Source organism: Chiloscyllium punctatum, chromosome 29 (assembly GCF_047496795.1).
Source record: "Chiloscyllium punctatum isolate Juve2018m chromosome 29, sChiPun1.3, whole genome shotgun sequence".
Classification (NCBI taxonomy): Eukaryota; Metazoa; Chordata; class Chondrichthyes; order Orectolobiformes; family Hemiscylliidae; genus Chiloscyllium; species Chiloscyllium punctatum.
In genome coordinates this window covers 33,914,550-33,926,115 of record NC_092767.1, presented here as the reverse complement: position 1 = coordinate 33,926,115, position 11,566 = coordinate 33,914,550, and the positions used below count along the sequence as shown (strand labels likewise).

Genomic DNA, 11,566 nt, shown 5'->3' with positions numbered 1-11,566 from the left:
CACCATCCCCCCAGCTGAGAGATCACCATAGCCCCAGCTGATAGTTGACCGTGCCGGGCTGAGAGATCATCACGCTGGGCTGAGAGATTATCACGCTGTGTTGAGAGATTGCCACACCAGGCCGAGAGATTACCATGCCAGACCAAGAGATCACCATACCAGGCTAGGAGATCACCATGCCAGGCTGAGAGATCACCATGCCAGGCTGCGAGATCACCATCACCCCAGCTGAGAGATCATCACGCTGGGCTGAGAGATTACCATGGGAGGCTGCGAGATCCCCACACCCGGCTGAGAGATCCCCACACCCGGCCAAGAGATCACCACAACCGGCTGAGAGATCACCACGTCAGGCAGAGAGATCAACACACCTGGCCAAGAGACTGCACATGCTCAGCCATTGAGAGAGCGGCACCTTGGGCTACTGAGAGATTGCTCAGCTGGGCCGAGAGACTGTCAGGCTGGGTTTGTGCACAGTCTGAAGCCAGGAGTCCCATGGCCAGGAAGAAGAAAGAAGAGGGGAGAAAGATCAAAAATGGAAAAGCGAAGAAGGAAAAGAGAAAAATGAAAAGGAAAGGTATGTGTGTGTGGACTGGGCTGCCGGGGAAGGTGGTGGAGGCTGGTACAATTGCAACATTTCAGGGGCATCTGGATGGGTATTTGAGTGGGAGCGGTTTGGAGGGGTGTGGGCTAGGTGCTGGCGAATGGGACTTGATTGATTTTATCTAATACAATTATTCTCTCATTTAGTTTGAAAATCCCCTTTTCAAATGAAGGAATACTCACAGAGCTCCCATCTGCAGCATATGAGACAATGCTGAAGCAAACCAATATTCTGTTCCTCCTTCATTGAGCTTGAATAGTATGTACTACTTTGATAGTCAAGTAATTCTCCTCTTTTGAACAAGGCTGAACTAATCCCACTAATTATCCCTCTAGTCTACAAGGGCACATTGCAATGCTGCAGTTGGGAAGTTGTCACACAGGGGTTGACATTCTTAAGAGACCATAAAGTGCATTAGGCCTGTATTCTATAGGCCAAGAACTCATGGGAAAGCTATGTAAAGATAAATTTTCAGGGAGGTTGTGCAAAAGTTTATCAACTGTAAAGTAGTGATGGTAGGAGCCATTTTGGGAAAGCAAATATGAGCAGGAATTATACTCTTAATGGTAAGGTCCTAGGGAGTGTTGCTGAACAAAGAGACCTTGGAGTGCAGGTTCTTGCACCTTGAACATAGGGTTGCAGGTAGGATATGATAGTGAAGAAGGCGTTCCTTTATTCGTCACAGTATTGAACACAGGAGTTAGTTACAGCTGGACAGGACATTGGTTTGGCCACTTTTGGAATATTGTGTGCAATTCTGCTCTCCTTCCTTTTAAATGGATGTTGTGAGACTTGAAAGGGTTCAGAAAAGATTCACAAGAATGTTGTCAGGGTTGGAGGATTTGAACTGTAGGGAGAGGTTGAACAGGCTGGGGCTGTTTTCCCTGGAGTGTCGGAGGCTGAGGGGTGACTGTATAGAGGTTTATAAAGTCATGAAGAACATGGATAGGATAAATAGACAAATGGGGTGGGGAAGTCCAGAATTAGAGGGCATAGGTTTAGGGTAAGAGGGGAAAGATATAAAAGAGACATAAGGGGCAACTTTTTCACACAGAGGCTGGTGCATGTATGGAATGAGCTGCCAGAGGATGTGGTGGAGGCTGATACAATTGCAACATTTGAAAAGGCATCTGAATGGGTATATGAATAGGAAAGGTTTGGAGGAAGATGGGCCGGGTGCTGGCAGGTGGGGCTAGATTGGGTTGGGATATCTGGATGAGTTGGACCGAAGGGTCTGTTTCTGTGCTGTACATCTCTATGACCCGATGACCCGATGACTCTAAATGGGCGGAGTGGACAAGCTCGATCTCAGGTGTCCTACTCCACCTCCATCTTGGAATTGCCGCTATTTTAAAATCACTATTTTAACTGCAGTGTAAGAATAAAGTGCGCTTTGCTTCAAGCCGATCAATTTGTCCAAATGAATTGCCTCTGGAACACAATGACTTACACTTGCCTTTAGAAAATAAGAAATAACTGTTCTTTCACTAGTTATTCTTACTCCTTTTTACTTAAAGAACCTCTTTGGATGCATCCTAACCTTCTCAGCCAAGGCCATCCCATGCCCCCTTTTTGCTTTCCTGATTTCTTCTTCAGTAAAACCCTGCATCCCCTGTATACATCCAGGGATTCCCTTGGTCCCAGTTGCCGGTACCTCAGCCATACCTCATTCGTTTTCTGGTCAAAGCCTCAATATCTCTTGTCATTCAGGGTTCCCTATTCCTGTCAACCTTGCCTTTCACCTTCATAGGAACATATAGACCTTGAATTCCAGCGAGCTCACTTTTAAAGGCCTCCCACTTGCTGGAGGTCCCTTTACCTGCAAACAAACTACTCAAATCAACCCCTGCAAGCTCCTGTCTAATTCCATCAAAATTCACCTTGCTCCAATTTAGAACTTGAACCTGTGGACAAGTTCCTCTCCATAACTACTTTAAAATTAATAGGACTGGTCCCAAAGTGCTCCCCGACTATCACCTCCATCACCTGTCCTGCCCAATTTCCCATGAGTTGGTCAAGTTTTGTCCCTTCCTGAGTAGGATCCTCTATATACTGCTTGAGGAAACTTTCATGAATGCATTTAAAAATTCATTTGCTCACTTGAACCTATTCCACTCTTTCATAAGTTTATGGCTGATAAGTCTATGTTTTGAGTTCCCATCTTCCCAGTGTAACCTTAGATTCTTGTTATGCAAGGGAATAAATCTACCTGTGACTTAAAAATATCCACTTTCTGGGACAGACAATTCCAAAGTTACACACCCGAAAAAAGAATTCTCTTCATCTCTGTCCAAAAAAGTGTGACCCCTCACTAATTTTATTAACATGGTCCCTAATTCTGAACTCACCCACAAGAAGAAACATCCATTCCATATTCACTGTGTCAACATCATTAAGAGCATCTATACAGTTTGATCAGATCACTCTTAACTCGTCTAAACTCCAGCAGAAACAAACCCAGTCTGAGCACCTATCCCGATTGCACAAGTCACTCATTCAAAATATTCATCGAGTAAACCTTCTCTGAACTGTCTTTAATGCATTTACATCCTCTTTCAATATAAGGGACTGTTGAAATGAATTTACGGTCAGGGTTAAATAGAATTATTATACCGTAGTAATAGAAAACAGCAGGTTTCAATTAATGAACCTTGTACCAAGTGAACCTTATGCATCCTAGAGGTTAGTGTCTGCGGGAGTCTACAAACAGCAGTTAGTGCCATCAAGTCATTCCAGATAGGCCTTGGGGCCAGAAGAGGTTTAGAGGCAGGGAGGTGATGGTCACTGACAAGGGATGGGGCAAAACATTGACAGACTAAATGATCTCTGACTGAGTGAAGTCTAATGAATCTTGGGAAATTCAAAGAATTTGCATTAATGCATCTACAACCGAATTAACAACCTCTTTTAAGACTCTGGGATGAAGACAGAAGGTGATGAGACCTATTATCAGTTTGCTGAGTCCAGCCTCCTTAGTGACTGTAATTACATTGTGTTCATCCCTCCCTCCTACTTCCTGACTTACAGTTGGGTTGACACTGAGGAGCACATGCAGTATTCTCTAGGGAGATACTTGCTCATTCATGGGTGAATGTGATTGGTTGAAGTGTTTCAATCATGCATCTTCTTTCCATGTCTGCTCAGTTTCACTGGATGTTGAGATTTGGAGGGATAGAGTGGGGGTGGGAGAGAAAGTCTGAGGGTGAGAGAGAGATTGTGACCTGGAGAAGAGAGAGATTGATGTCCAGTCTGATGGTGGTTGGGGCTGGTGGAGGTGGTGCGGAGAATGGTGGTGATGTTCAGATTCAGAGAGGAGGGGAGAGGGTGAGGGAGATTGGGATGATGATCCAGACAATCTGGAACTGTGCATGTGCTCAGTTCTGAGTCAGCATGCAGACAGAGTTGGCCTGAAGTTTAAATGTCAGCAAAACAGTGTCTTACCACTATTACTGAAATGCTTTTTGTATCTTCTATAGTGAAGATAGAAGCAAAGTACTTATTCATTTAATTCGCCATTTCCTTAACATCTATGGATGAAGGGTTTATGCCTGAAACATCGATTCTCCTGCTCCTTGGGTGCTGTCTGACCTGATGTGCTTTTCCAGCTTTGCGCTTTTTATCCCCTATCATCTCCCAATAACTCAATATTCTCACTCCCCAGAGGAGTGACACTCACATTGCGTACATATTTTGTTTTTAAATACCCATGGAAACTCTTGCTTTGTTGTTTTTAAGATTTTGAGTTGGGTTCTGAGATTCCAATTTCCTCCTTCAAATTAACTTTTTTCTGTGCCATGATTTATTTTTTAATCAATCATCTGACCTGCCACCCATCCTCAAGTTGTACGGTTTCTTCAACTTTTCAGTCAACCACAGATAGCGAGTCCTCCCTTTAAAGTCTCTTGTTTCAGTCCAAATATACTTCTGAATATTCTGAGGTATCCTCTTAAATCTCTGCCATCACTGTCTCTCCTGATCTCTCTCCGAGCCAGTTGTGCCATTCACTTCAGCTGGCTTAGTTTACATGCCCGCAGAGTGGACCTTGTTTAAGTTTGAAACACTTACCTCAGAGTCAATCTTCTTCCATTCAAATTGGATGTAAAATTGAATCATATTGTGATGGCTGCTGCGTAGGAGAGCCTTTACACTGAGATTGTTTCATAAATCCTGTCACATTACACAGTATTAATAAGATGATAATAACATAACCTTCTGTCTGGTTGCTTCAGAACACGCAGCTCTAAGATACTTTCTCGAAGGTCATCAATAACCTCTCATCCACATTACTGCTGCCAACCTGATTTACACAGTCTTTGTGTAGATTCAAGTCAGCAGTGATGATTGCCATCTCACTATCACAAGTAGCCAATATCTCTTCATGTCTAACATCAGGGGGCCTATCGATCAGCCCCTTGAGTGGCTGCTATCCCTTAACTGTCCTCACGCTGTAGTTATTTACATCAATGTGTGCTATGGATTTGTTTCAGTTGACACAAAAGCTGTCCACATTCAGATATAGAGCTATTATTTTGATTTGTTTAAATACAAACATATTGGATAGGCTCATATGAACAGAAACCATTTATATTTGTATCATGGGAAAACGGTCTGTCTTTATGTTGCCCATCAAAAGAAGCCAAAGCCTTGTTAACAGGGCAAATGAGAGGGATTTAACTTGCATGCCCATTTCCAAAACACAAACTTTCATGTCTGGAAACTGAGCTGTCTGAGTTGATGTTACTCAGCAAATGAAGATTAAAATATCTGCTCCAAAATGGGGGTGGCAGAGCTGCTTATTGAAGCCAGTGGAGAGAAAGTAGAGTTAACATTTCAAGTCCAATTCTGCAAAAGGGTCAAAATGTTAACTCCACGGGTCTAGCAGCATCGGTAGAGAGATTGCAGAGAGAAATATCCAGCAATTTCTATTTGTGTTTCAGATTTCCAACATTCACCGTTCTTTCTTTTATATTATTGAAAATAGTGACTGTCCATTTGATTATCTCCTGTTTACAATATCTAATTTATCCAGACTGCGTCTTAATCCAAACTTTTGCACCAAATGCCAATGAGCATTCAATGGACATTCAATACTGTCTCACATGGCTCCTGACTTACTGTCTGTCTGGCCTGTTGCATTAGCCCTTGAGTAAGTCAGTTACGCAGCACAGGGACAAAGAGAGTCAGTATTTCACAAGTTTACAGGTGGACAACAGACTTATTAACTGTTCATCTCTGTCTCGTAGTAATTGGCTATTTGAACATTTTATATTGGACAAATGCTGAGCATTCAGGTCCTTGAAATTAAATAAAATGGAAGGAACTGCAGGTACTGTAAATCAGAAACAAAAACAGAAATTGTTGGAAAAGCTCAGCAGGTCTGGCAGCATCTGTGCAGAGAAATCAGAGTTAACGTTTTGAATCCAGTGACCAGAAACCAAACTTTGGTCTCAAGAATTCTGGTTGGAAATCCATCGAATGTGACAATTCTGTCCCCGACCCAGAGTTCCGATCTCTGAAACTCTCCAGAGCAACTTGATGGAATGTGACTGTGACAGATTCATCGCACATAATCATGGAATTCTGTCGCTCAGCTGGTACAGAGCTGCAATCTTCACAGAAGATTTTTGTCAAATCTATGTGTTTCCTGAGTCACATCCTTCCTTCACATTTCAGAGGATGGCTTTGATAAATAAATGAAGATTGGATAATGCAGATTGCTGAGCTGGTACAAGGATGGGCTGGTCATTCTGCCTTGAGTGTATCCGGATCGTTGGGAAAAGGGGCAGTATAATCAGGCCTGACTCTACTGTGTCAATGCATTTCAATGGGGGTAATTGTGCCTGTTTGGGGGCAAAAGCTGGATGGTTGAGGTTGAATTGCAGAATCCAGTTGGTGGGAGTAATTGGAATGTGTGGGTGGTGGTGTTTTCTGGTCAGTTCTGGGTTGGAGGATGGTTCTAACAGTCAAGGTGTTTGACAGGTCAGATAAGAGGAGGGTAAGGGGTGGGGCTGAAATCGGATGATCCATGATGTATGTTTGTAATTTCAGCTGACAGGGTTCGGAGGGTCTGGAGGTTTGTGGGGCTGGATCTGGAGGTTAGCTTACTCACTTGGTCACTGAGTATTCAGAAGGTAATGTGTGGGTTTGGATAGTAATCACATGGGCAAAGGAACAGACTGATAGATGGGAATGTTTAAATAAACCAAGGTAAGATATCACAGGCTGGGGAGCTGGTACACAGGGAGCTGGGAGTTAAGCCTTGGGTGTCCTTGATGGTCAGGGAGAAGGTCGACAGAATGTCATGGGAATTTGAAACGTGCAAGTCATATCATCAGGATTTCCATATGTATCTTACTTACATATGTAATCTTTAGTGATCCAGGGACCATGATAGCTCCAAAATATCCCATATCACTTCCATCTGTGTTTCAAATGTCAGCACAGAGAAAATATTCACTGTCCTGTGTCCTCAGCAAGATTTTATTGCTCACTGTACAAAGTATTTATTGTTGAAATAAAACCAATTCTAGAAGCAGGTGCATTGTTCATTGCAGTTTATTATGTTCAGAGAGAAGGGCAGACTAACCTCAATAATGAAACATTCTTGCAATCAATTTATTTTGTTTGTTTGCCTTGTTCTGAGCCAATGGAAATGTATTCTTTTCAATTGTAGCTTGATTTGGCTTGGTAGCTGGGCTTTAATTGCAAAACCCTCATATTCATTCCCCAAATTTACACAGGCTTTAACTGCTTAAACTGTAGCCATTTGAATAGGATCTGGCCCTTGTACAAAACTTGAACATGAACATCAGTCCTGAGCTTCCAGAACAGAACTAGGGGGAGGTTCTGTCATTCAGAGGAGACCTTAAATTGTCATGAAAACTGAACATTGAACTCAAAACGTTAACTCTGTCTGTCGGTCTGTCTCTCTTTCCACAGATGCTGCAAACTTGCTGCATTCCCTCAGCACTTACTCTTTTTCCTTGTTTTAAATTGTCTCCCACCTGCATTCTCAAATGTCTTTATTGTTTAATGTATCAGCCATGGATTACTTGTGAACAGTGTGCCCTAAGACACAGATATGAACGGCTTTATCTTCAGATCTGACTAAAGGCAAAAACTGTGGATGTTGGAAATCAAAACGAACATCGAAAATGCTGGAGAAACTCAGCAGGTCTGACAGCATTCGTGGAAAGAGAAACAGAGTTCTGAGGAACAGTCACACGAGACTCAGTGTTAACTGTGTTTCTCTTGCCTCAGATGTTACCAGAGCCTCTGAATTTCTCAGGCATGTTTTGAATTTGGTTCTTTCAGATCTCCAGTTCCATCTGCAGTTCTTTATTTTCCTTTCTATTTGCAATATATTATAAAATATTTCAAAATACAAAATAAAGCCCCATTTCCTATTCAAAAACTGCAGTCATTCCAAAAACAAAAAAGACTCAGCGGGTCTGGCAGCATCTGTGGAGAGAAATCAGGAGTTAATGTTTTGGATCCAGTGATCCTTGCTCAGAACAAAATCTGTCAATGATTTTTCTTACAAACGAGCACAATATAATAAATAACCATTAATATTCCAGGGGGCACATTCCCCCTTTAAGTCAAGGTTCCAGAAAGACATACCTAGATAATTATTAAGTGTTTTCAAATAATTAGGACAAAACATTAGCTCAAAATCCCATACATTTTACACACACATATATTTTACACTGGGTCTTTTGTAGCATCTCCCAGTTGAGGCGACCTGCAAATGCATCCAAGCTGTCACTGATGCCTCTTTCTCCAGATTAGACTTGTTTATATCATTCACCCATAACAAGGAGAGCCAAGCAACCTGGGCAGTGGGATTCTCTGCCATCACTACCTTCCCCCAGCTGTAGGGTGCCATAGCCTGTACCCATGTTGCTTTCAGACTGCCCTGTCACCAACCTGCAGAGCTGGAGAGTGGAAAGGTTTTGTCACTTCAACAATGTTTAACTTATATGGAACCATCGATGCCAGAGTTTGGAGGATTGCTTCAGACCGTCTTGGAGCTGCCGTGATGTTGATGTAGAAGACAAGTCCCGAGATCCTGCCTCCTTCCAAAGACCTTGGGCCACAGAAGAAGAGCTGCAGGGAATTAAATGAAAAATTCTCTAAATTTGCTTCATAACATGTTTCTTTTCTTGTTATTCTTTCCTGGGATGTGGCTTTTTTGGTAAGGCTGCCATTTGTTTTCCATCCATTATTACCTTTGAACTGAGTGTCTTACTTGACTATTTCAGATGTCAGTTAAGAGCCAACATAATTGCCATGGATCTGGAGTTTCACTAATAAACCTGTAATCTGAGAATCAACATGGTTATATGGTCGTCATAGGCTAGTTTTTAAATCCAGATTTTATTGAATTCATATTTCACCATCAGCTGTGGTAGTATTCGACACCATGATTTCCAGAACAGTGGGTTAGTGCTCAGGATGACCACATGACAATAATGCCATAAGAAACAGGAGCAGGAGTAGGCCCTTAAGCTCTTGATCCTGCTCCACCATTCAATAGGATCGTGACTGATCCAACATTCCTCACTTTCACCTTCCTGTGCTTTCCCTGGAAGCCTTGATTCCCTGACTGATCAAGAATCTATCCATCTCAGCCTTAAATATACACAAGGACTCTGCCCCCACAGGGGGCACTGTGACAAGGACTTCCAAAGACACAAAGAGAAGAAATTCTTCCTCGTTTCAGTCTTAAACTGGCACCCCTTGATTCTGAGACCATGCTTTCTGGTCCTAGACTCCCCCATGACAAGAAACCTCCTCTCAGCATTTTCCCTGTAAAACCCCTCAAGAATTCCATATTTTTCAGTTAGTTCATTCTTCGAAGTTCCAGTGAGTAGAGTCCCAACCTGTTTAGCATTTGCTATTTAGACAATCCTTGCTCTCTGGGGATTAGCCTAGTAGACCTTCTCTCAACTGCCTCCAATGAAATTTCCCCAAACAAAGTGACCAAAACTGCCCACATTACTCGAGACTGATAGAAGTTTATAAAAGAATGATGGGTATGGATAGAGTTAATGCTTGTTGTCTTTTCCCAAGGGTGGGCATTTCAAGACGAGGGGGCACATTTTTAAAGTGAGAGGAAAGACATTTTATGCTTTGGGTGGTTCATATGTGGAATGAACTTCCTGAGAAAAGGGAGGATGTGGGTACAATTATTAGGTTTAAAAGACATTTGGATAAGTACATGAGTGGGAAATGGTTGGAGGGCTATGGGCCAGGAGCGGGCAGGTGGAACGTGTTTAGTTTGGGATAATGTTCGGCAAGGCTTTGTTGGACCGGACGGTTGTATGTTGTATGGCTCTATGTGGTCTCACCTGTACCTTTGTCAGTTGTAGTAAGTCTTCCCTCCTCTTACACTCCAATGTCCTTGAAATAAGGGTCTCTGAATGTTATCAAGATGCTAGTGCGTCCCTGAGGCAATGGCAAAATGAAGATACAACACTGCCCATGCTTCCACCAGGGCCATAGTTGAACAATCATAACTCAACCACTTCAAGATGAGTTGGAAGCTCCAGTGGGGCATTGCAGTATAGATCAGAAATGGGGCACTATGCCTTTCTCAAGTGCAGTCGACAAACAGGGTGTGGACTTTAGGCAGAGGAAATAGGGGATCAGCAGTAATCTTCTGAGAGTGAAGATGAAGATAAAGACAAGGACATTGAACAGGGTGAACATACATGAGCACAGGCATACCTACATTATAGGGTAATGCACTGTCAAAGACAAGAAAACAGAAAGAACTGAATTGCAACACACGTCTAGGATGAATAAACTAGGTTTAGACTTCCTCATGTATAATTGTTTTTGGTTATATGGTAACAACCATGGTTCGGGCAAAATATATGTGGACCAAGTTATTTTTGTAATCATCCAACCCATTCCTGTTGTTGAGTAAATGTTTTCTTAATCATATTAATGTATGCTTGGTGAAGGTAAAGGTAAAGTCCACATAGTCTGAGTAGACCATGGGTTGTTCTCATTACAGAGAGAGATGTGTACACTCAGTTTGTACTGTTTAGTATCTACACATCATAGACCCTTCAAACTGTTGAGGAGAGAGCAGCAGTCAGTGAGAAAGGGACACTAACATAGCTTGCTGCTAAAGTTCGGTAGTTTTATAGCCTGCAGTCAAAATTTGTAATTCAGTGTAATGTCATCTCTCACAATAGTAAGTTAAGAGCATTCCTGAAGCATTTTATAAGAATGATCCCAGGAATGAAAGGTTTGTCACATGAGGAGTGGCTGAGGACTCTGGGTCTGGACTCAATGGAGTTCAAAAGAGTGAGGGAGATCTGATTGAAACTGACAGAATACTGAGACCCCATGGTAGACTGGATATGGAAAGGTGTTTCCACGAGTAGGAGAGACTAGAACCAGAGGACATAGCCTCAGAATGAAAAGGTGATGCTTTAAAGCTGAGAGAAGCTATAGACCGGTAAGCCTGACATTGGTGGCTACTTGGGTGCCCATGTGGGTGCCCATGGGCCCCAGCTATGCCTGCCTCTTCGTAGGATATGTGGAACAGTCCATCTTCCGCAGCTACACTGGCACCACCCCCCACCTTTTCCTCCATTACATCGATGACTGTATCGGCACTGGCTCGTGCTCCCACGAGGAGGTTGAACAGTTCGTCCACTTTACCAACACCTTCCACCCCGACCTCAAATTCACCTGGACCATCTGAGACTCCTCCCTCCCCTTCCTAGACCATTTCATTTCTATCTCGGGCGACCGAATCAACACGGACATTTACTATGAACCAACCGACTCCCACAGCTTCCTAGACTACATCTCCTCCCACCCTGCCCCCTATAAAAACGCCATTCCATATTCCCAATTCCTTCGTCTCTGGCGCATCTGCTCCTAGGAGGACCAGTTCCAATTACGTACAACCCAGATGGCCTCCTTCTTCAAAGACTGCAA

At 42.9% G+C, this 11,566-nt stretch overlaps 1 long non-coding RNA gene across 1 annotated transcript; it reads left to right on the top strand.

The window, feature by feature from the left end:
* Positions 1–523: 523 nt before the first annotated feature.
* On the top strand, positions 524–8,474 carry LOC140454333 (uncharacterized). Its single transcript, XR_011952671.1, has 3 exons — positions 524–577; positions 751–862; positions 8,391–8,474. It is a non-coding gene; the product is annotated as an uncharacterized lncRNA (long non-coding RNA).
* Positions 8,475–11,566: the final 3,092 nt, after the last annotated feature.